The 25,137-nt window shown below is 39.6% G+C and overlaps 1 protein-coding gene across 2 annotated transcripts in view; it reads left to right on the forward strand.

Moving 5' to 3' along the window:
- The window catches only part of Sdc2 (syndecan 2), a 106,380-nt gene that overhangs the window by 57,917 nt on the left and 23,326 nt on the right, over positions 1-25,137 (forward strand). Inside the window, exon 1 of one of the 2 annotated variants that reach the window (XM_076911240.1) lies at positions 6,509-6,597. The exons of the other annotated variant lie outside the window; for it this stretch is intronic. The gene's annotated coding sequence lies outside the window, so the exon portion shown is untranslated. Of the gene's footprint in view, positions 1-6,508; positions 6,598-25,137 lie in introns of those variants that run through there. 2 annotated transcript variants of the gene reach the window in all.

Consider the following 25,137-nt stretch of genomic DNA (forward strand, 5'->3'; position numbering starts at 1 on the left):
GGGTCGGAGAGATAGGCTTCAATATACCAACATCAATATCAGAGGACTTTCCTCATTCTGCTTTTTTTTTTTTCCAGCACAAAAAACTGTACATATCAATAATGGAGCAGATGGTATAGCCATTTATCTCCTTTTAGTTTGAGTTCACTGTGATATTCTCTCTCATGACTTTATTACTTGACATTAAAATACTGGCTAGACGGTAAGAGCAACTGCCCTTCTGCATATTGGTAGTTTTATAAAGATTCTTCATGTGGCTGGCTCTAAACTCTCTTTAATAAGGTAATGGGCTGAAGACAGGCAGCTTTGGATTTACACCTAGGCTTTTTTTGTTTTCTCTTGGTGAAGTTTGCATGATTGCTTTAAATGCAAGCCTGTGCTCTACGGAAGCATAATTGTCTGTGTTATTTTATAGCCTGCCATTTTCTAAATTAATTGATTAATTTATTTTTTATTGAAAATAGATTATTCTCTTATGCAAATGCATCCTGACCAGTTTCTTTCCCTCCACTCTTGCCAGCTCTCCCATCTCTCCTCTTCCCCAAATTCACTCCTTCTCCCTCCCCCTTCAGGAAAAAGCAGGCCTCCAAGAGACAACAACCATACATGACAAAATAAATAAACCACGAGTTGCACCGAAGCTGGACAGTGCAAACTGACAGGAGGAAAAGTCCCAAGAACCATCAAAAGAGTCAGAGAAACACTGATTCCCACAGCTATTCTTATAAAACCACCAAGATAACAGCCACAACATACACACACAGAACCTGACGCACACCCATGCAGGCCTCGTGCTTGCCACTTCCATCTCTGTGATCTCATGTGTGCCCAGGCTTGATTGATGCAGTGGGATGTTTACAGCCTGACATTTATAAAGTTATAGTACAGATTAATTTATACATTTTAATAAAAGTCTTTTAACTTTTATGGATCTTATTCTCTTAACACTTTTTAAAGTATTAATATATGCTTTTTCAAACTATTATCATTTTGGACACTATATATATATATATATATATATATATATATATAAATCTTTGAGTTTTAAAAGGAAAAAGTAAGCTTTAAGCAGGTTGTGGTTTAAGCAGGTTTGTGTTCTAGCATTTGGTTTTTCAAGTTGATCTATAATAATGTTCATTTTTGGAACAGTTTATTTTTACAAAGCAGTTTCCATATCCATAGTCTGTTTCGTTTCTCCCATTTGGACGCTGGCATAGGAGTTATAACTCGAGTCTACACCAGTGGGATGAGGGTCATCCGTCAGTGTCTGAGCTGGTTGGCACCTAGATCTCATGGTCATCCATGCTACAGAAATTCATTTGTTCTTGTATAAAGATAAAGACAGATCTCTACCTGAGCTGCAGGTCCGGTTGTGTCTGCTTGTCTGTCCTCTGCCCTGCCTCAGGCTAGCAGGTTAGTTCATCTTTCTCCTGTGTCCAGCTTCTCTGCAGTTGCTTTTCTGTAATGCGTTATTTCTACATACGTCCTTTCTCCTTGCTTTGTTTTTTTCTCTCTCTCCCTTCTTGTGGTTAAGACCCAATCATCCTTTAGGCTGATGTGAAAGCCTTTTGAACCTTTCTCCAGTCTCCCCACCATGACTCTCAGAGTTCCACTCCCGGCTTCTTTCAAACTTTTTTTTTTTCCTAAAGTTTACCTTTTTGTGTCTAATGGTTCTCTCTTGCATTAAACTAAACTTTCCTTAAAAAGCTTTTTGCCCAGCTTTCACCTTACTGTATTCTCAGGTCCTAGCACAGTGCTTGGCATGTAAGAGGCACTATACATCTGGGTGAAGGGAGGGAGGAAGGGATGGATGGATGGGTGGGTGGATGGGTGGGTGGGTGGATGGGTGGGTGGGTGGATGGGTGGATGAATGGATGGATGGATGGATGGATGGATGGATGGATGGATAGGTGGGTGGATGGATGAGTGGGTGAATGGATGGATGGATAGGTGGGTGGATGGATGGGTGGATGGATGGATGGATGGATAGATGGGTGGATGGATGGATGGATGGATGGATGGATGGATGGATGGGTGGATAGTTGGAAGAATAAATGACTGTACTGATTAATTTTGTACAGCAAAGATGTACTGATTGTACAGATTTTGTCTTGCCTCCTTTCTCAGAACTTATCTAGTATAGTTAGGTTCAAACATATCAGGAGCCCTTTGTTTTGTTTTCTTCCAGCTCCAATAAGTTAACCAGTGTTTGTGGAGTATGAAACAGGACCTGTTTTACCTCTGCCATTCTCTTTATTTCTATATATTAGCATTTGACCATGTTTACCAAGTGTAGAAGATGATACTTTTTTAGCTGCTGGCAGCTATCTATGGATGAGCACAGATACCAATAGGAAAACAGGCAGGACCATTCTCACACAGACTGTGCCATCCATAAAGTATGAATGAAACTAGGCAGGATTTTATGGTTTCCCCCCTTTGATATGTAGGTTTTGAAAGTTTTAAAAATATTAGATCCTTGCTAATTTGTTTCTGTTAAAGCATAGCCTTCACGTATAATGTCTTCTTACACACCCATCTTCTTCCTGCAAGTTGGAATGTACATATAAATTCACATATTTAAAAACTTCATAGCCAGGCCTGGAGGCTAAGCACTTGGAGTCAGTGTGAGTTCTAGCCAGCCTGGTCTACATAATGATTTCTAGGTAGCCAGGACTACCTAGAGGGGTCCCGTCTCAAAAGTAAGAGCGACAACATAACATAACACCACAACCAAATAAAAACTATTTTGCCTGGTGCAGGATAGGTTTGAGCCAGTGTTTTGTGCTTTTGTTATTGGTGGTTGTGGTGATGTTTTGTTTTGCTTTTGGCTTAAAGAATAAGTTGTTTAACTTTCCAAAAGCTGTCTTTCTGCTTTTTAAACTCAGTATGACATTAGAGTTTGAAATAAAGTTTCAGAATATTGCACATATACAATATACATAAATGTGATTGATTATACATGGTATACTTGAATGTCAGACTGAACTAGGAAATGTATAGCTTGGATTATTTCTGTAATGATAGTATGTATTTCTTTTTTTAAATTTAATTTAACTTTTTTAAATCATTCATTTTGCATCCCTCTCACTGTCCCCTCCCAGTCACCCCCCTACTCTCCTCCCCTCATCCACCTTCCCCTTGTCCTCTGATCGAGTGGGGTCCCTCTGGGCATTCCCTCCACCCTGGCACTTCAAGTTTCTGCAAGGTTATTGAGGCCAGACAAGGCTGCCCAGCTAAAACATATCCCACTTACAGGCAACAGCTTCTGGGACAGCCCCTGTTCCAGTTGTTCAGGACCCACTTGAAGACCAAGCTGCACATCTGCTATATATGTGTGGGGAGGCCTAGGTCCAGCCCATGTATGTTCTTTGGCTGGTGTTTCAGACTCTTGAGAGCCCCAAGGGTCCAGGTTAGTTGACTCTGTTGGTCTTCCTATGGAGTTCCTATCCTCATATTGCATATTTTTAAACTCTGTGTGTGTGTGTGTGTGTGTGTGTGACACTTTGAAAAGTTATATACATGTTTGCTGTAGTAATGAATTTTATTCTATCAGAAAGAAAATAAATATGAAACATACTCCTCCACACACAATTTTAAAAAAATAATTTAAAGATTATAACCATTAGTATTTTGCCACGTGTCTAGACAGTTTGTCTCCCTCTTTTCTGGCATTTGTCTATTTAATGGCTTGTTTTAAACCTCAGTCCATAGCTTTTGTGTGCAGTAGAATGGCAACTTCAGGTATGTTTAGAGGCAGGGATGGAAGAACAGAAGTGCATAAATACATGGAGCTGATGCAGCGGACAAACGCGTGTGCCAAAACCATGTCTCCATTCAGTGTGCTTTGTAAGGAAAACCCATAATTGGCTTGCACGAGTAGTCAGAGGAGTTGTAATTGCATGAATATGCTTGAGAGAAAAGGATCCATTCTATTCTTGGTGGTTGGGAAGATTATAAGTGTTGAGTACAGCTAGGTGTTATTGAGGGTTCGGCCATGCTGTTTCTCTGGTGGGTGGAGATAGGCTGAGCTGAAATGGGTTTGCTTTTGTTCTTGGTGAGGAGAAGAAGATTTGTGATTCTTTCTCAAGATTGGGAAAATAAAGACTGACTAAGCAAAGGATGGGGCTTTGGGTAGGTTTGTGGTGAACAGCCTTCACTGAAGGTGTCTTCCTGTGTACGCATATGTTTGGGTTGTCCTCAAATTTACCTTTGACATTCTAGTGTATAACAGTGAATACTTTTTACCTCCTCAGACTGCCTTGGGGTTCTGTGACCAAGTTTCTGATACCTAATCAGTATCTAAAAATACTGTTGAGAAAAAGAGTGAATATAATTTTGATATGTGGTAAGTCTATGAAAATCAATATTCACTTTTTTTAAACATGACTTGTTTTTCCCATTTCTGATCATTGTGACTATAGTAGTAAATTAAATGTTTATGTTTGAGAAGCATTTCAATAAAGGCTCAAGTCAGATATTGGTTTTCTTTTGTTTGTTTGTTTGTTTGTAATTATTGTTATCACAGTGGATGATAGCATGCAAAGGCCTGAGGAACTTTTCCAATTTTCTTCCATTTGATGAGGCAGGAACACTCTTGCTTCTGCCACTGTGCAATGTGTTTTAGACTAGCTGGTCCTGGAACTTCCAGGTGTCTCCAGCTACTTCTGTGCCAGAGTCCTGGAATGACAGATACAAGATACCACATGTGGCTTTTCACACTTTGGATTCAGGTCAGTGGGCTTTTACAGCAGGAACTTTTAACACATTGAGCCATCTTGTCAGCCCTCAGATTCTACTTCAAAAAGTCACAGTTAATGCCCAGATTCCTCTGGTTTATTTTTGAATTGTTTTTACATGACTTAAGTCGGATTAAGAAGTACATTTACCCAGAAAACTGATGATTCAGCTAACTGTCTATGCTTCTGACACAAGTGAATCTGGCAGACTAGGGTGAGAAGAGAGACTTCACAGAGAGTAAGGGGCTGAGGAAGGTGACACAGGATGGAATTTAAAAGGTTTCACCAGAAGAAAGAAAGAAGAAATGATTCCAGAATCCCGGGTTGCTAGAGATGGCAGTGTTTTATGTGGCATGAAGAGGAGGGAATGTAGACTGTTAGTAAGATGTGGTAAACTAAGTAGGATTGTGGGGCCAGGCGGGGGAGTTGAGGTTTATAAAGGAGGAGACTGCAGAGAGAAGCAGAAAAATGAAGCTGTGAATGCAAGCAGACTGTCTGGTGATGTCAGTCTAATTTGCTGTTTGTGGAGCCACACCCCAGGTATTGCTTCCAGCATGTTTCACTTTCCTGCTTTATTGGCAAAAAGGAAATTTTTGGTAATGGTTTAGTGATTAAAGCTAGGTATTACATTTGTATCTTGGTTTGGGCGTGTCATTGGCTTTCAAGAGTGTGAGTTTTATAATTCCAGTTCTACAGGAAAAGGGATATTGAACTCCCAGCCATGTAGGACACAGCCCAGGGACACTTGGGCAACTTCTGGCTTTTAGGTATTAGCAAACAGCCTCATGTGAAATGAATTGAAAACATAAGCAAACATCGGATTCTCAACGGACCCCACAAAAGTGGGAATTTAAAGCAGCTTTTTTCGTCAGGGTGTGTAGTGTAGCTTTGAGTGAGTATATTCTACAGATAGTTGGTACTCATACACAAACCATTGAATTCATAGTTATTGGATGGTACTGTGGTCTAATATCAAAGATATATCAATAATATCCATATTATGTCTGTTTTGTCCTTACCAACCCTATTTTACCAGTTATTTGTTATATTAGTTACATTCTGTTGCTATGATGAAACAGTGACCAAAAATAACTTGCAGAGGAAAAAGTTTATTTGGCTTCCGCATCTGGATCATAGTCCACCATTGAGGAAAACCAAAGCAGGAACTTAAGAAGGCCAGAAATCTGGGGGAAAAATAATGTCTCAAGTAATATTGATATCTCTGTTCAGATATTATAAGATCATTGTGGCATTTGGAGTCAGATCTCTGCATTTCCAAAAGTAGTTACTTTAAAATACTTACCTAGAGACACTTATATGGTTATATTTCATTTCATATGAGCTTGAATAGAGCAGGGAACAAAGAAAACTAGAGATGAACCCATGCTCTTGGGAATGTATAGTCTGGTGCATTGCGAAATGTTTAAACACAGGATGGAAATAGTGTCATTTGAAAAACTAAATAAGTAATTAAAGTAAATAAGATACCACAAGTGGCCATTGCGAGTGTACTCATGACATGTGTCCGTTGAGCCCTAGATAGGTGGCTAAACCACACCACAAAATGCTGTAAACATAAAACACATGGCAGATATGAAAACAGTATGGAAAAAGCATACCAAATATTTTTATTTATATATATATATATATATTTATGATTTTTTATAGACCTGGGGATACACTAAAACTGTCACAAATAGTAAGAAGTTGGAAAGCCTTACCTTGAATCTTTTCACTGTGGTCAGGTTCTGCCTTAGCATGCTGGTTTGTGGAGCCCGGGGGAAGACATAAGTTTATTATTGGCACCTTCGGATCCTGACTCAGTCAAGTCACCAGGACCATCATTATTACTGTGCAGGTACAATTTTATCTCCAGAAAGGTCATGGCACAGGACAAGAAAATTAAAGGATTGACGTGTTGTTAGGCAAGAAAGTTTGAGTTTGTTTGGCCTCCTATTAAAGGCCATCCATGCTGGCTCTAATACCTTGAAATCTTTCATTGCATAGAAATATTTCTTGGCTTTGAAACAACTCTGGCTTTGTGTAGGGGGTCATTGGGTCTAGCAGTTATAGCAGGCACTCCTTTGTTCTCTCTTTTTAAAGGTATTCTATGTTACACGTGGACTCCACTCTCACAGTGTTCAAGCATCATCCCTGGTTCTGGAAAGTAGAGGGGTAACTGCAAGTTCTTCAGACCATGTTGAATTTTCAGGTTCACTAGGCACTTTGTGCTCCACTGGAATTCCTGGATATTGCCTCACATCCTAGGTGTGGTATAAATTAATTTGCTAAAAACAGCAAAGATCTACTCTTTTGCACATTATATATCTATAGGCATATAAATCACAATCTAGAAATGAACATACACTGTCTAGAAGATTGCTCAACTCTGCATATGATGGGCCATTCCTGTAGGATCACTGTCATGGAATCCAAGTTCATGCCAATGGGCCATTCATGCTGACCACCTGGCTCAGTTCCAAGCAGTCTCTGCACATGGCACATTGCCTGCCTGCTCAACAGGGCAGGTACAGCCTCACACATAGAAGGAACTGTTTGCATGGATTCCTATTGCGGTTTACATGAACCACTTCCTCTCTTTAGCCTTTCCATGAAAACTTGGCGTCAGTCATTACTATTTTCTCATTTTATAGGTAGACTCAACTTCAGAGCTCCAGTGCAGTTTTTTTGCTTACCTTTGGCCAAGCTATCTCAACTTTGAAGGTTATATTAACCTGAAAAAAGTTACTACAAGGTATGATACCATTACATTTATGGTGAGAGTGAGAATTCAGCAGGTCCAGAGAAGTATTATAAAATAAACTCTTGCCGATTTGTCTACTATATCTTCTTCTTTTTTTTTCTATACATTTTCTTCCCCCTCATTAATTAATTTATTCACCTTACCTTCTCATCACAGTAACCCCCATTTTTCCCAGCTTCCTCCCTCGCATGGGTCTTCTATCCCTCCCCTTCACCTCTGAGAAGGGGGAGATTCCTTCCACCTATGTGTCAACCCACCCTGGCACCTCAAGTCACTACAGAACTAGGTATATCCTCTCCCACTGAGGCCAGACAAGGCAACCCAGTTGGGGAACAGGATCCACAGGCAGGAAACAGGTTCAGGGACAGTCCTTGCTCCAGTTGTTGTGGGACCCACATAAAAACCAAGCTTCCCATCTGCTACATATGTGCAGGGTAGCCTAAGTCCAGTCCTTGTATGCTCTTTGGTTGGTGGCTCAGTCTCTGGGAGGCCCCCAAGGGTCCAAATTAGTTGACTCTGTTGATTTTCTTGTGGTGTCCTTATCCCCTCTGGGTTCCTCAGTTCTTCCCCCAACTCTTGAATTAGACTCCCCTAGATCCATCTAATGTTTGGCTGTCAGTCTCTGCATCTGTTTTGGTCAATTGCTGGACGGAGACTCTCAGAAGACAGTTATGCTAGGCTCCTGTCTGCAAGCATGACAGAGCATCATTAATAGTGAGTATTAGGGATTGGTTGTTGCCCATGGGATGGGCAGTGCAGAATTTTTATTGGCTTCAGATTGGGTTCTCTTTTCCCACATCTCCCATGTTGATTTGCATTTTGGAAGTAGCCAGAGGGCTTCAAGAACCCAACTATCTAAGCTGAAAAGATAATTCTTTGTCAAGTATTGTTTCCAAGTTTTATTGCAGAAGCTCCAGTTGGCTTGTCCCACTGCCTCATTCCTCAGAAGCACATAAATATACGAATTAGCTCTTGGTGTACAATGGTGGCCAGCATCTTTAGCCTAGGGAGTCCTTACAGTCTCCATTTTGAACATGGCACAGCATGGGTTCTTTGGGTAAATATCAGAGCACTCAGGGCCTCAGCAGAAAAGAAATAGCACTGTCACCACAAACTGCTTGCTTTATCCACAATAGGAAAGCTTCCTGTGGTTTTCTGAATTTGAGGTGACTGCAACAGCCTTTGGCCCAAAAGTAATTTGTCTAGAGCTGCTATCATGAGCTTATTCAGCATTTAAACCGTAATTGCCTCCTAAGAACGCCCCACAAAAGTATCTCAGTTTTCCTTCAGGTGGCAATCAGGTAAGAGTATGTTATCTATGGTTTCGGTGAATTAAACCTCAACTAGCTGAGAAACAAGACAGATTTGCTGTCTCTAAAGCCTTGAGAATCTTACTCCATCATGATAGAAGGCTTAGCTCCCTACTAACGGTGTTGAGGCTCCAGTCTAGCCTCTCCGTTTTGTGAGACACACAGCTTTGTTTCATGGTTAGTTTGGGAGGGGAAACTATAGACTATAGAAAAATACACGTTACGTGTATGTTCCAAACAATTAGTAAGCAAAGATTTTCTTCTTTATGAACATGAGGTGGAGAGGGGAGGATTTGCTTTGCTTCTGTAAGGTGCCAAGACTCTTAACTGTTCTTTGAATTTCTGGCTGCACTTCTGAATTATCTCTCACATATATAGGCATGCCTAGAAAAGAGCCACGGGATGCATCCAGCATGGGTGCTGTAAGTGTATGCAATTGCAAGCATGCATTAGAAAATGAGCACTGGGAAGGCAGCTCACTTAGTAAAGTTTAAGAGGCAAGCGTAAGAACCTGTATTTCACCAGAGCACTTATGTAAAAATCTAGGTATGGTGGTATGTATTTGTAATTTAGGCAATGGGAACGGAGACTGGAGATCTTTTGGTCAATTGCCAGCCAGCCAGCATAATCTAATCAGTCAGCTGCAGTTCCTAGAAGTAGACTCAAAATAAAAAAATAAATAAATAAATAAATAAATAAACCAAGGTGGGTAGAGCTTTTAAAAATTAATTATCATCTGTAGTTGACATTCAGCCTCTACACACAAGTGGCACACATTGCATGTACACCTTCACATACATAAATACACACATGCACAAGTAAATTTATTACTTACTAATTTTAACTAAAATTAAAATATTAAATTTATTTGAGTCAACATTACACTGAAGTATAATAGAAAAGTACACAAATCTGCAGTCTGCAGCTTGAATTCAAATTGTCTTTTAAATATATCAAGTAATATGTAACCCATAAATAATTTAGATATTGAAATTATTGTCTATTTTTTTTAGCTACTTTAATTGTCTCCACGTTGGAGACAGAAATTTTGAATTATGCTTTCTTGTTTCTTTTTTTTTTTTTTCCTATTGGTGGCTGATCCTGGAGTCTTGTGTATGCTAAGTATGCATTCTGTCACTGGGCTGCACCTGAATTATTCTCTCTTAAAATGGTCATATAATAACTTCTCCACATTTTTGAGAAGGTGAAGGGTCTCCTCCCACCCTGTGATAATATCTGAGTCACTCACAACTTGTATTTTCTTTTCTTAGCCTTCAATTCTATTTTCTTTTAGCCCTTGAATAAACACAGGAATTCCATCACAGCTGCGTACATATAGACATTGTTTCTGTTGTGAATTGGATCTGTTTGTCCAGTGGAAAGGTACCAAAGAATTGGTTGCACATGCAATTCAGATAAGCAAGATTTCTATCTTGATTGATTCTATTTTCTCCCCTTTGAAGACACATCCTGTTCTTTTAAGCATTTCTCCTTATAGATTTTTTTTCTGTTTCTATAAAGACATAACAAACACTGGCTAACCGTACACTAAGAAAGGCTCGTTTAGCTCAATGTTTGGGCAATTCAAAAGCATGGTGCTGTCAGCAGCTCAGCTCTAGTGAGGACCCACAGTAGAGGCATCACAATGACTGGAGTGTCATGTGTCAGGGGAGGTCACATCACCAAACAAGAAGCTGGAAGACTCAAGTTGCTTTTTACAACAACTCAGTTTTTAAGAAAGAGTACAAGACTTCTTCTACAAGGGCTACTTTAATCCCATTGGAGGGAAGCTCTTCCAATGGCCTAAAGATCCTACTTGGTCTCACTTCTGAAAGCTCCTACTAGGCTTAAAAAGTGCTTACTGCAAGCTTCATACTCTGAGCTTGATCTCCAAAGCCCATGGGTAGGAGAGAACCAAGTTCTACAAGTTTTTGCCTGAGTTCCACATGTATGCTGTAGCCCATATGTGCCCCAGCCCCACACGAAATAATTAAACAACAACAGCCCATGTCCTACCACCTTTTATACAACTCATGAGCCTCAGGACAAACCACACCTAAGACATTGTATTTCCCTTTCTATTCTTAAAGCATACTCTTCCATTTAGGATGTGATGACCTGTTGAGAGCCACCTTTTCTCCAAGACAATCTGATAACCACTGCCCTGTTCCTGTACATCCTGGGTCCCAATTACCTACAAGATGGCATAATTCTTAGTGAAATTCAGCTTGTTCTTCTAACTAGCATGAAATCAGTGAAAATTTTTCAGCTGGAATTGTCCCCTACCTCCACTTTTTAATTGTAAACTTTTAAATATTTAGAGAAGTTAAAATTACAGGATAATATATATCTAAATTTAATAATTTGTAATACATTATCATAATAGTATGTATGATATGTGTATTTATGTATATGTCTATTATGTATTTATATCTTTTGGTAGTTCCATCAGTAGGAAGTAAGATAAGACTTCTCCCCTGAAGACTTTAGTAGTCCCCACTATAAGAATAATCTTATATAAGAAAGTTAATGATTCAACAATATTGTCTAATATCCGGCCTACAGTCAGATTTTCCAGTTGTCCCAAAAATGTCTTTCCCAGCTTGTTTTTGGAAAAAAAAAAAACTGTGGTCTAATGAATCTTTATATTCTGAAATTCAGTTAATACATCAGAGACTGTTCATGCAGTTGTGATAGCTAAATGGATGGATCAGCGAAAACTAGTTGTATAAGATATGTGGGCAAATGACCTATATCTGTAATCTAGACTCCACTTTCCTGGCAGTTTCTCTGGCTCTTGATGTACCAGCAGCACCTCTAGCTGTCTAGAATTGACTAGTACCTCAAGCTGTCTAGAATTGACTAAAAGTGAATAGAAAACACTCACACACTTATGAATGAGCTACTCGGCCTGTTTGCTGATGCTAATTGAGTCTTACTATGAAGATAAGACAAAGGGGCACCTAAATTATTACTGACCAGGAAGTATTCGTTCTAGACTGATTTACTAAGAAAACACCTTGTTATTGTAGTAGGAACCATACCCAGGCTATTGCTCAGAATACGTGGGAGGCCTCAGAAATTCTCTAGGAATTTGGCTTTGTGATAATTAATAGCCATAATTTTTGTAACATTTTAGGTTTGTAGAATAACTGAGTAGACAGTACATAATATTTCACATGCCATCATTTTAGTTCAGTTTCGGTCTTTATGATAAAATGTCCTGACAGAAATAACTTTGGGGAGAAAGGATCTATTTTGGGTCATAACTCCAGGTTACAATGCACCATAGCAGGGAAGCTAAGGTGGTGGGAACTTAAGAGCCATTCACATCACATGCACAGTCTGGAGCAGAAAGTAATGGATGCATGTCTCCTTGCCTTGCTTGCTTGTGCTCAGTTCAATGTCTTCATACAGTTGGGGACACCCTGCCTAGGAAACTAATTCAATCAGGAAAATCCTGGACAGATGTGTCTACTGGTCAGAAAACCCAGTGTAGATAATGCCTCATTGAGACTCTCTTTCAAGGTATTTCAGAGCCGTGTTGACAACTAAATCTAACCTTCTGCTAATATCTTCCTTTCCCCATTTTGCATACTAATACATTGAGATTAGTGAGGTGTACTTTTGCAATCAGTGAACTAGTATTCGTGATTATTCATAATGAGACATGATTATTAACTATAATTTAGAATTGATATTAAGGTTGGTTACTCACACTGCATTATTCTGTGGGGTTTTGATAACTTCATATTGTCATGTGTCCACTGTCATAGGATAATGCAGAACATTTCATTGCCCCAAATCAAGCATTCTGTACCTGTTTATCTTCCTTTTTTAATGTCAATTTCCGTGGTAACTACTGATATTTTTAATATTTGTATAATTTTGCCTTTTACAAAATATCCTGAAAAGGAATCCATATGATACATACATAGTCTTTTCATACTGGCTTTTTTCTGTTGAGCAAGATGCAAGTCATAATTTTTCCCTATTTCTCAATAGCTCATTGGTGTTTATTCCACAAGTATTGTAATATTCCAGTGCCTTCATGGGCCAGTTGATCTACCTATTCGCATAACTTACTACTGTATATTTTAAAATGTGAGTGTGTGAAGGTCAGAAGTCCAGCTATGGATGTCTATTCTCTCTTCCACCACATGGGTCCTAGAGATCCAACTCAAGTCCTCAAGGCAGCAGGCACCTTTATGCACTGAACAGCATCACTGGCCTTTACTGTTGTATTTTTCAATCAAATAATAGCAAGCTTCTGTGCATAAAAGCTGTTGAAGCAATGGCCAGTAAATGATCTGGTTAGATAAATTGAGGTAGACAGGGAATTAAGTTGTTAGGCAGTGACTACTGCAAATGTAAGTTAAGCAGCTTACCCAAGCCAGAAAAGCTTAGCAAAGTAGATGGCTTTTGAAGGCCCAGACTTTTAACCAGGATCTCAAATCTCCTAGAAATACATTGTCCCATATCGGTTGCCTCCAGACACTTGTGGCTACTGGAACATAAATTTATTAAAGGTAAATAAAAAACGGAGGATCTCAGTTGTTCAGCTCCCTTCCCACTGTTCCGTAGCTGTCTATGGCTAGTGGCTACCATTTTGAATAGCACAGATGTAGAAATTTTCTTCACTGCAGAAATTGTCACTGGCTAGCCCTGATTCACATAAAAGCATTCCAACTGGAGTATGGGATTGGAATTAGTTGACCCAGCAGATTCTGGTTTCTCTAATGCATTAGCTCTTTTGTGCCATCGCCACTTTACAATAGAAGAGATGAATCCCAGAGATCTGTTTGCTGGGGAGAAATGTTGCTTGGATGAAAAGGCTGCCTGGAACAGTGAGGCTGTGAAATGCCCCTAGGTGACAGCCCCAGGATGCTTGGCTTGTAAACAGTCTGGGCCCTTGATCAGCTAAGTGTTAAGGAGTCTTACAGAATTCTCAACCTTTGCTAATTTAGTTGGGAAAGAGGCAAAGGCTTTCTCTAATTTGGGGGGATAGGATAGATGTTGAGAGGGAGTTCAACTTCTCATGGAAAAACGGAGAAGGTTGTGTCCATCCCTTCCATAAATTGCTATGGATGCTGCATGCCAGGAATGTGAAGCTTGAATGATAGTGGACATGTGCCACCGAAATTGTAGCTAGCTCCTTGAAATCGAAATTACTGTTATTTGAAAGCAAAGCAAATAGCAATTAGGTTTTTCTTTTCTTTTTGCCAGCTCTTTGGATGTGGTTAGATCTAATTTCATTCACATGGTGGGTGTCACACTGGTGCACAGTGTTGCAGGTTGACACTCAATTTGGATTTCAATTTTATGTTCATCTTCTATATAGTATTTTAATAAAGTCACAGTTTTCCCTTTGAAACAAAAGCACCAGTAACAAACATTGCATTAAATAGTGCTTTTCATTGGTGTCTAACCTGGAAATTGGCTGTTGACATTAGTGATGTTTTAAAATATGATTTTGGATGCAAATGCCAAATTGCTCTGTCTGTACATTCAAACTTTAAGTATTGATTTCTTGCCTTATAAAAAGTCCAAGTTTCGAAGAGACATAGTACAAAAAAGTGAACTTGACAGAATAATATATCTACCATAATGCCTGTAAAAAGACTTAACATATTCTAGTATTTGGAAGTTCAGTCAGGGTGTGAGCACTTGAAACATAACTGGCTATAAATACAGATTGATAGCTTTCTCTAAAAATAGGCACAAAGAAAATAATATATTATCTTGCAAATTGATAATTTGAAATGCCAGATCTTGAATGAAGATGAATTTCCATTCAAATCAGTATTTAATCAGTATTTAACAATTATTGGGTTTATTCAACTGACATTACAAAGAAAAAAACACCTCCACTCTGTCTCCATTAAACAAAAGGCAGTGTATCAGATGACTTTGTCATATGTGCTATGTTTTATATATATATATATATATATGTGTGTGTATATACACATGTGTGTATGTATATATATATACATATATATGTATATATGTACATATATATAATTTAAAGAATGTTTCATGTTAGTGAAGTTTAGAAGAATTGATTATGGTTTCTTAGCATTAAATTGTTTCCTTAAAAGCTGTGGAAGAGGGAAAGAATCAATATTAAGGCTTTTGAAATGGCAGCTTTTTACAGAGCCCCAACCCATCCCAGCATAATTGATTACAGCTGCTTTTGTACAGGATCTAAAAGAACAATCTGTATTAAAAACATCATTCTCATGTATGAACTTGAAACAGTTCCAAATGGGTTTCCATGGGGGCTGCCCTACAATGTGACCACTGGAAGAAGCTGTGGTTGTCCCATTGCCAGTGGGACAGTGGCATCTAGGCAGGAGAAAGGGACTTAGATGAGGAGTAACTGGCATACATTACAGAGAGGTTGTCCTGGCAGCTGCACTCATTCAGCCAGATTCTTCACCCTGCAAAGCAGGAGAGAAAGAGACAAGTTGCTCTTACAAAGGCCACAGCGCACAAGGGTCAGAAGCTGCAAGAAGGGAAGTCAGAAGTATGGGTGTGTTTCAGAGCACTGGGCAGAGCTAGGGACCTCCATTCAGAACTGGGGGCAGTGGCGAGCGATTGCTCCCCAGCCTTCACTTTCTAAATACCCCCACTCTGTTGTTGTGCCAAGGCTGTTGGGAGTAAGCACATTTTCCTTTGGTATTTCACACATTACACTGAGACCTGGCTACTCATACTGCATGCCGATCTGCACCAGTTCTACTTCTGCACCAATTGCATTTCCTGGATAATTAAGATGAAACTGAGGAGGGGCTTTCGTTTTGAAAAAAAAAAAAAATGAAGAACATTAGATAATATCTTTTGGGTGTTGCTGTTTTGACAGGTTTTCACTGTGTAGCCAAAGCTGGCCTTTAACTTGTGACTCTCCTGCCTCAGCTTCCCCACTGGCATCATTGTAGATGTCTGCCACCATGCCTGGCCAGTGAACATTTTTATACATACTCAATGGGGCTGTCTGTTAGTTACTTTGGACACACTGAAGATTCTGCTTAGCATAGGGTATAGAGGGTGACTGATGATTGCATCATTGTGTGTACTCAGCACCCTTGGATGCTGCATCAACATGAAAGGAAACCTTCTGAATGACTTGTGACAAAACCTGGAGGAATCAACTGGTAACTTCCACTGGTCTTGGATTAAGTTAGAGAAAGAAATCTTTGAGTTTCTGGGATGATAAGAAGGATATGACTCAAAGATTTACTTTTGTTAATCTCTCTCTCTCTCTCTCTCTCTCTCTCTCTCTTTTTTTTTTTTTTTTTTTTTTTTTTTTTTTTACTTTTTCGAGACAGGGTTTTTCTGTGTAGCCCTGGCTGTCCTGGAACTCACTCTGTAGACCAGGCTGGCCTCGAACTCAGAAATCCGCCTGACTCTGCCTCCCAAGTGCTGGGATTAAAGGCGTGCGCCACCATGGCCCGTCAATCTCTCATATTTTTAATAAACTAAATGTTTTGTTAGACAAATTGGTGTTTATGGATAAGCATTTCAATCACTACTTTTAATTTTCATATATTATCCTCCTTTGGGGCAAAAAAATAATAAAATATGCTGGTTCTTAAAAATACTTTCTTTAGTGTGATTCTTAAAAACAGTTTTAATAAAGCACATAATTTTATCATTTGTCATCTCTTTTTTACCTGATACATCCTCTCTAATCCTACAGCAAATGCTTATGTCATCTTATGAACAGAAAGTCAGAGTATGTTCATAAACAGATCTAAGTTCTGGTGAAAGCGGATCAGAAAGGGCCACACAGATTCCCAGGGAATTAGGTTCCCTTTCAGAGCTTTGCAGACTTTGGCCAGCATATCAGTATGCACAGCTATGAATGTTCATTGTTGGTGGAAATAATATTACTGTCCATGGTTTTATTGTTCCTCTCATTTCACAGGATAACATGCTTTCCAGGTACTCACAAACAGAATTTAGCACCTATCCCACCCCCCACTCTTATCTGTTAATTTTTACTTATTTATTGAGAAGTCCATGCATACAGTATATCTTAGTTACTCATTTCCCCCCCTTCAACTTCTCCCATAATCCCCCACCACTTCTCCTAACTTTATGTGCTTTATTTATTTATTTATTTCTCCTCACTGAGTTTGTTCAGTGCTACTAGTATGTATGTGGAGAGGACCATTGCTAGAACATGGACGACTTCTTAGGGCACACATCTGTGAAGAAAACAGATTCTTCCTCCCCAGTAACCTTCACCTGCCAGTAGCTTCTAAGTTAGTAGCTTCCTCCCCCATTCACGTAGGAGTTTTGTCTGGTTTGATCTTTGGACTCGTGTATGTAGTCACAGCCACTGTGAGTTCCAGCTCCATCTGGAAAAGTTTCTCAATAGTTCTCTGCAGTCTTTGATTCTTAAGAACTTGCCCCCTCTCTGTGATGATCCTTGAGCATTTGGGGCCGAGCACTTTACAGAGTTATTCTCCATTCTCTGACTAGTTGTAAAGTTTCTGTAGTAATTGGTATCTACTCAATAGGAAGTTTCTCTGATGAGGATTGCTCTCTACAAACTGTTTACTTCTGTAGAGCGTAGCCCATGTGGTTCTCAGCTCATCCCAGGAGAGGCAGGGCTATGTGCTTTAGAACGTATGCCCTGTGGCAATGTATAAAGTGGGGACATGATCTCATCAAGGTATGGATGTGAGGAAAATTTTATTGTAGATATGAGGGAGACTCCAGTCAGAGGCATCTAGAAGAGTTCAGATGAGGGAGAAAAAAATAATATAGTCAACATGTATTCAAATGTGGGCCAGCAGAACCGGGCCAGTAAGGAGAGACATCTCTGAGTAACAGTGAGAGAGGAAGAGAAGAGAGGAAGACAAAAGAAGACCAAGAGAGTATATTGCCTAAATGGAAAGGCTATTTAGGAATAATATGATGTCTGGAGGGAAGCCCTGCCCTTGAGCTGGAGACGTTTAAGACGTGGGCAGTGTGAGAAGACCAAAGAGCCACAAGTACTGAATGAGCCCAAGGCTATCCTGGTCTTTGATGTGCTAAGGGACAGCACAGCCATTTGTCAGGATAGTAGATACCACTGTTGTTCTTGAATTTAATACATTTCTAACTGATAATTTCTGAACGATATAAGCGCATGAATAGTGAGATTCTCATAGCTTTTCTTCCTCTGCTCTTTCCATCTCCTCCTTTCTCTCTCCCTCCATTTTTCTCTCCTTCCATCTTCTCTTCTTTTTTTTTCTTTCCTTCTTCCTGCCCCCTTTTTGGTTAGAAATGGGCATACACCACCATAGCCCAGACAAGCCTTGAGTTCATTGTTTTCTTGCCACTTGCTGGGACCACACACCCAGCTTGGAAGCTCCACAAATGCCAAGGTGATTTCTAAAGGGTGGGAGCCTCTGTTAGCATTGGCTAGATAGCACAGGATTCTTTTTGTAGCAGCAGTAGAGTGCTGCAGTTACCTTACTTTTGACTCACTTCGAGTTCAGCTCCCTACAACACCACTGAGTTGGTAATCATCTGTCACTGCTGCAGGCCTGAGAGTCCTGGTTCATGCCCAGCATTGGCTGCAGCATCTAACTTGATCTTTCAGGTCAAGGTCATTCCCATCTTTCTGTCCCATAAGTTTTCCCTGGCACTGATTTGGGTGGAGAATGCATATGGACCTAGAATTGTAGGTATTGAAAACTTCCTTAGAGTGAACTATTAAATCCAAACCAGAGGTAGTTGGCTCCCTGTGCTTAGCTTAGAATCTGTTCTATGATGATAGTTTTCACAAAATACTTATGAATAAAAAATAAACTCCAAATATGATTCCCCCATCTCCTGGTAAACTCTACCAAGAAAGAGCATCTCATTACTTTAGTTAGAATTTATTAATACTGACTTTCTCCAAACTTGAATCTTTCAGGTTTAACCCATAGTGCTTTTTTTTTTCCTGTAGTCTATGCTATGGTCATATAGATATCAAAATAAATACTGGAAGATTTTAACATGTGAGAGGAAAAGGCAGTAATACCTACAATAACATAGCTGCAGACATCCTGCTTTTCTCTGCTATTCCAAAAAAGGAATCAGGCACATGGTGGAGGACATCTGCAAGCAATGGACATTTTCCTTTTCTGTGTCATGCATATTCATCATAACCCACTCACCATCCCTGGCGCTGCCTTACTGAGTATTGCTTTGGAGATCCCTGTTTCTGTTGCCAACAAATTTAATTCAACACAAAGGGTGCTTCCCTTCTTCCCTGACTTGGGAATCTGAAGCCACCACTGAATACAGAAGTGTGGCTTGCAGTGTCTTCTGCTCATGTTTTTCTTTCCTCCCTTGGTCATATTTTCTGCTGTGGTTGTTACCAAGGAGGAAAACTCTTATTTTTTTTAGGATGAGCAATAAAGCAACTGGTTTTAGGATTTGTTTGTGTGTTTGTTTGTGATGCTGGGCATGGAATCCAGGACTTTACACGTGCGAAGCAAGCAAGTGGTCTGCCGATGAGCTACTTCTTTGGCCCCAGAAAGGTACTTTTTAAAAGCAGATATATTAATTAAGATTTACAATGGAGTGGTTTTAAATTTTAGAGTTTCCGAATGACAACAAGTGAAAATTGTCTTCAGATAGAATATTTTGCTCTTAGTAAGGTTTTCTCTGTAACTATGCAAGCAAGTAACTAAGCAAGAGATGTGTCAAGAATTTAGGTGCAGAGATTTGGGTGTTTTTCTTGCTTGATTTCTTCAGGTAAGTGTTCTTCACCATGAAAATGTGGAGTGTGAAAACCAAGGGATTATGTTTCTAGTTTTGGCGAATAATATACCAGGAATGCGGTTGTCAGCAAATGAACATATATGCAGTAGTATATATGATTGGGGTTACTCATTGTCACCAAATTCTATATTCAAGAGACAAGAGACTGAGAAAGAGATACCCTGTTTGTGTATTCTAATGCATGGGAGTAGAAGATTGTTTGGACCCACAAATTTGAGTTGTTACTTTAAATTTATCTAACAAACAAGTGATTGAGCCAGGAACTATTCAGTAGAATCAATAAACAACACAGTGGGAAACCAAATAGTTCTGTAGTGCTGTATACACCAGCATCCATGCAGTGAGACACCTTTTCTGAAAGCAATGATTCATTCTACTTAGTGTTCAGGGGCCATACAACAACCTGGCAAGGTGTTTTGGCTTAGGTAAAGGGTGTGCTTGCGCACGTGTGTGTGTGTGTGTGTGTGTGTGTGTGTGTGTGTGTGTGTGTGTGTGTGTGTATTGATTATTGTACTAAACATTGTAGTAAAGCACAATCTTACATGAGAATTTTGGCTTAGGAAATATGGCTGCTTTTGACTGGATGCTGTTCTTTTTTTAATCAGAGAGTCAGTGTCATGCACTACTCACTGTTACTTTTTAAAAACCATTTTCAGACATTTTCATTTGTTCCCAAAACTGGTGTTTTGTTGGCTCATTAGAAACATTTAGTTTTTCTGTGCATGAGAGCATTAGAACACTATGCTTCTACTTTCTTTCCTTCTTTAGCTGCTTCCTTCTTTTGTTGTTTTTGAGACAGACTCTCACAATGTAGCCCAGTATAGCTTGAAGTTGATTTGCCAAACAAACTGACCTTAAACTCTGATCCTCTTGTCTCGCCTTCCTAAGTGTTGGAATTACATGTGAGCACCATCAGCTAGCTCATTGGAGACATTCTTAATGTTGGGGTTTCTCCCACAAGCCTTCCTTACATTTGGAGCTCACTCAGAATACCCTTCCGTAAAGGCAAGAAAATGTGGATGTAGGAAAAGGGGGCATGGGATAGTGGTTTTCTAGGGAGGGGAAATGGGGAAAGGGGATGGCATCTGAAATGTGAATAAAATTTTAAAAAAGAAAAGAAAGAAAGAAAATGTGGATGGATTTTTCCCAGATGTGGAGTCAACTAGGTTGTCTTTAAGTGGCCTAAAGACTCAGCAGATCAGGAAACTTGGACTTCTCTTTGTTGAGCCTTCTCGTGCTGCCTCCCAGAGCATACTGGTATTTGTGTAGGCAAGGTGTAGACAAGGAAGAATGCAGAAGACACTGAAGCAGGTTCTTCCACTAAGTTATATCCTCACTCAAACTATGTTTATTAGTTTTTAAATTAACTTCTGGTTAGAATGCAAAGTCAAGTATTTCCTTACAACATTTTCATATATGTTTTCATACACACACACAATAATTTGCTTGTGTTCACTTTTCTATGAGTCTTCTCCTTCTCTACACACAAGTGCAAACAGACACACAAACACACACACACACACATGTACATACACATGCACATACATACCTGCACACACACACCACCACCACACCACCACACCACACACCACCACACCACCACACCACCACACCACCACACCACCACACCACCACACCACCACATCACTAAGCTTTCTCTGTGGTTAAGGACCTACAAGTACCATTTGATATAGGTGTGAATTATGAGGTTTTTTTTTTGTTTTCTTTTTATAAGTATGCATTTATTACATTCATGTATATGTGCACATATGCTAGTCAGAGGTTAATGTTAGGTATCTTCCTATAAAGGTCTCCACCTTATTTTTTTTGCATAATTCTTTCTTTCTTTCTTTCTTTCTTTCTTTCTTTCTTTCTTTCTTTCTTTCTTTCTATTTTATTTACATTTCAGATGCCATCTCCTTTCCCCATTTCCCCTCCCTAGAAAACCCCTATCCCATGCCCCCTTTTCCTTTTTTCTTTTATACATTTTTTAAAAATGTTAATCAAAGGCTTTATAAGTTTGGTAGTGCTCAATCAGAAGTGTAACCCAATACCCAACCTAGATATATAAACTATGACTGGTGGAGACACATGAACATCTGCCTCCATGCCTCCCCCTATCTTTCTCTCATCACCTAGCTTCACCCTTCCTGTTAAAATAAAACTTTTCTCTCAAAATGCAATTAGAGCATGATCATTCCTAATTGTATCAGTGAGGTACAAGATAGTCCTAATACCCAGTCCATCGTTTTGTTGACTAATCAGAACCTCTGTCATCTGTCCTAACTAAACACTTAGTTTTGAACCTGGCTTTTTTCTTGGCTTTAGAATGAATGTCAGCTGAAAACCATCCACTCAGATCTTTTCTCTCAAAGTAAATAGCTAGGATTGGCTATGAGACTAGAGGTCTTCAACCCCGTCAGAAATCCAGAATGACTGCGTTAACTGAAGTTATGGAAAGCACTAAACACAGCTTCTAAAACTTAGCCAATTTATAGAGACCGCTGAACACCTGGAAAGCCCCTATACTACTGAACATTGGAGCATCAAATCTACAGCTTCTGGCCTAGAATCATCTGACAGACCTAGTGATGCAGAGTTATTAAGGGCTGATTACTCTGTCTAGGCAGATATAATCAGTCGACTATTCTGTATGTGTGTACTTTTCTGGACAGTATTTTGTTTGTAGATGGAAAGAGGCAATTCTTGCCTAGTCACTGCACAACTGGAGTAACTCCAAGGATGCACAATTTCTTCTTAGAATCCATGACAGGAAGCTGTCAGGAGCAGACAGGTCTCTAATCAAAATGAACATTAATATAGAAATATTTGTAACATCAATTCTATGGACTTCTGATGTTTTGAAAACCAACTATCCATGTAAGGTAACCTGGACTGTTGTCTGTTAACTCCTCTCAGCTATATCTAAATAAAATATGGAAAACACCCTAACAATAAACTCAAAGTCATGAATTTGCTATAGTCCCTTAACTCATAGGCTAACCGTCCCAAATCAGTTAAAAAAGTTAAAGAAGGACTGGGTCTAAGCCTTGTATTCCTAAATGTGTTATACAGGCACAATGCCCATGAGAGTATCAATATTCATCTCACTTTTATATCAATAAGAAGCTCATACCAATGAAAACCTTAAATTTGAAATCAAAGTAAATTGTGTACCATTTAAGAAATTATAACTTCATCTTCATAATAATTATACAGATTTCTACCAATAGGTTATGGCTATGCAATAAGTCCTAGCTAATCCTCCCTGTTCCAACAAAACCACTACTTTTCCCTAGAAAGACAGATCAATATTAACCACCTTAGTCCCCAAGCCCAGGGAATGGGGCGCCGACTCTTCATTAACTTCTTCAAGCTGATTACTGGCATTGAGATATTAGAAGAGGGTTGGGGGGAAGAGTAAGTTGATAAACCTCTGATGCTGTGTCTTCACTGCATCCAGATGGAATTTCAGGACATTGGAGGTTTGGGCAGGTCTGCTCAGTATGCTTGATGAGTGGATACACCAAGGCTGTGTATTCTGCAATATACAATTCTCAGAACAAGTTTTAGTATCAAGAAAAAAAAATTTTTTTTCCTAAAGGGCTGACATTTTTAAAAAGATGTTGGTTCTAACAACTTTTCTTTTTTCCCCCCTTTTTAAAATTGGTTGTAATATTTACATTTCAAGTTTTATCCCCTTATCCCATTCCCCCCACCACCCAGGAACCCCTTATCCCATCCCCCCTCCTTGTGCTTCTATGGGGGTGTGATTTTCCAGTTTCTATGATGCTGTTTCCATTAACATAAACTGCCTCCTAAGTTTCTAAATCCTTCCCTTTGTGTTATTAAATCTCCTATTTTTCTTTTTTCTTTCTTTTTTTCTTTTTTCTCTTTTTTTCTCCTTCCCCCCTTTTTCATCTCTCTTTTTAAAATTGGGTATTATATTTACCTTTCAGATTTTATCCCCTTACCCCACTTCCTCCCACCACCCAGAAACCTCCTATCCCATCCCCCCTCTTCATGCTTCTATGAGGCAGTGCCCGCACCTACCCCCCACCACCCCCTCCCCACCCTCACATTCCCCCCCACACACTCTGTGTTCATTTTTTATGGAACCAAGAAACTCCTCTCCCACCTATGCCCAACAAAGCCATCCTCCCCTACATATACTGCTGGAGTCATGGGTCCCTCCCTATGTGCTCCCAGGCTGGTGGTTTAGACCCTGGGGGGGTGGGGGGACTCTGGTTGTTTTGTATTGTTGTTTTCCTCCTGGGGTCACAAACCCTTTCTGCTCTTTCAGTCTTCTCTCTAAGTTCTCCATTGGAAAACTTTTGATCATATCAGTGGTTAGCTGTGAGCATTGTCCTCTGAATGTGTTAGTCTTTAGCAGACCTCTAAGTAGACAGGTATATCATATTCTTGACAGCGTGCACTTCCAGCCATCCACATCAGTGTCTACCTTAGGTGACTGTACATGGGATGAATACCCAGGTGGAATGGTCTCCTGATGGCCCCTCCTTCAGTTTCAGTTCCATGTTTTGTTTCCATATTTGCTCCCTTGAGTATTTTTGTTACTCGTTCTAAGTAGAACTGAGGCATCCCCTGTTGGTCTTCCTTCTTCATGAGCTTCATGTGTTCTGGGGGTCGAGTCTTTGCTATTCCAAGCTTTTGGGCTAACATCAGTTTAACAGTGAGTAAATACCATCTGTGTTCTTTTGTGATTGGGTTAACTCACTCAGGATGATAATTTCTAGATCCATCCATTTACCTAAAAATTTCTTGAATTCATTATTTTTAATAGCTGAGTAATACTCCATTGTGTAGATGTACCACATTTTTTTGTATCCATTCCTCTGTTGAGGGACATCTTGGTTCTTTCCAGCTTCTGGCTATTATAAATAAGGCTGCTATGAACATAGTGGAGCATATGTCCTTATTATATGTTAGAGCATCTTCTGGGTATATGCCCAGGAGTGGTATAGCTGGATCCTCAGGTAATGCTATGTCCAGTTTTCTGAGGAACTGCTAAACTGATTTCCAGAGTGGTTGTACCAGCTTGCAATCCCACCAACAATGGAGGAGTGTTCCTCTTTCTCCACATCCTTGCCAGCATCTATTATCACCTGAGTTTTTGATCTTAGCCATTCTGACTGGTGTGAGGTGGTATCTCAGGGTTGTTTTGATTTGCATTTCCCTGATGACTAAGGATGTGGAGCATTTCTTAAGGTGCTTCTCAGCCATTTGAGTTTCCTCAGTTGAGAATTCTTTGTTTAGCTCTGTACCCCATTTTTAATAGGGTTATATGGTTGTCTGGAGTATAATTTCTTGAGTTCTTTCTATATCTTGGATATTAGCCCTCTATTGGATGTAGGATTGGTTAAGATCTTTACCCAATCTGTTGGTTGCTGATTTGTCTTATTGACAATATCCTTTGCTTTACAGAAGCTTTGCAATTTTATGAGGTCCCATTTGTCAATTCTTAGAGCATAAGCCATTGGTGTTCTGTTCAGGAACTTTTCCCCTGTGCCGAGGTATTCGAGGGTCTTTCCCACTT

Source organism: Arvicanthis niloticus, chromosome 13 (genome assembly GCF_011762505.2).
Source record: "Arvicanthis niloticus isolate mArvNil1 chromosome 13, mArvNil1.pat.X, whole genome shotgun sequence".
NCBI classification, from domain to species: Eukaryota; Metazoa; Chordata; class Mammalia; order Rodentia; family Muridae; genus Arvicanthis; species Arvicanthis niloticus.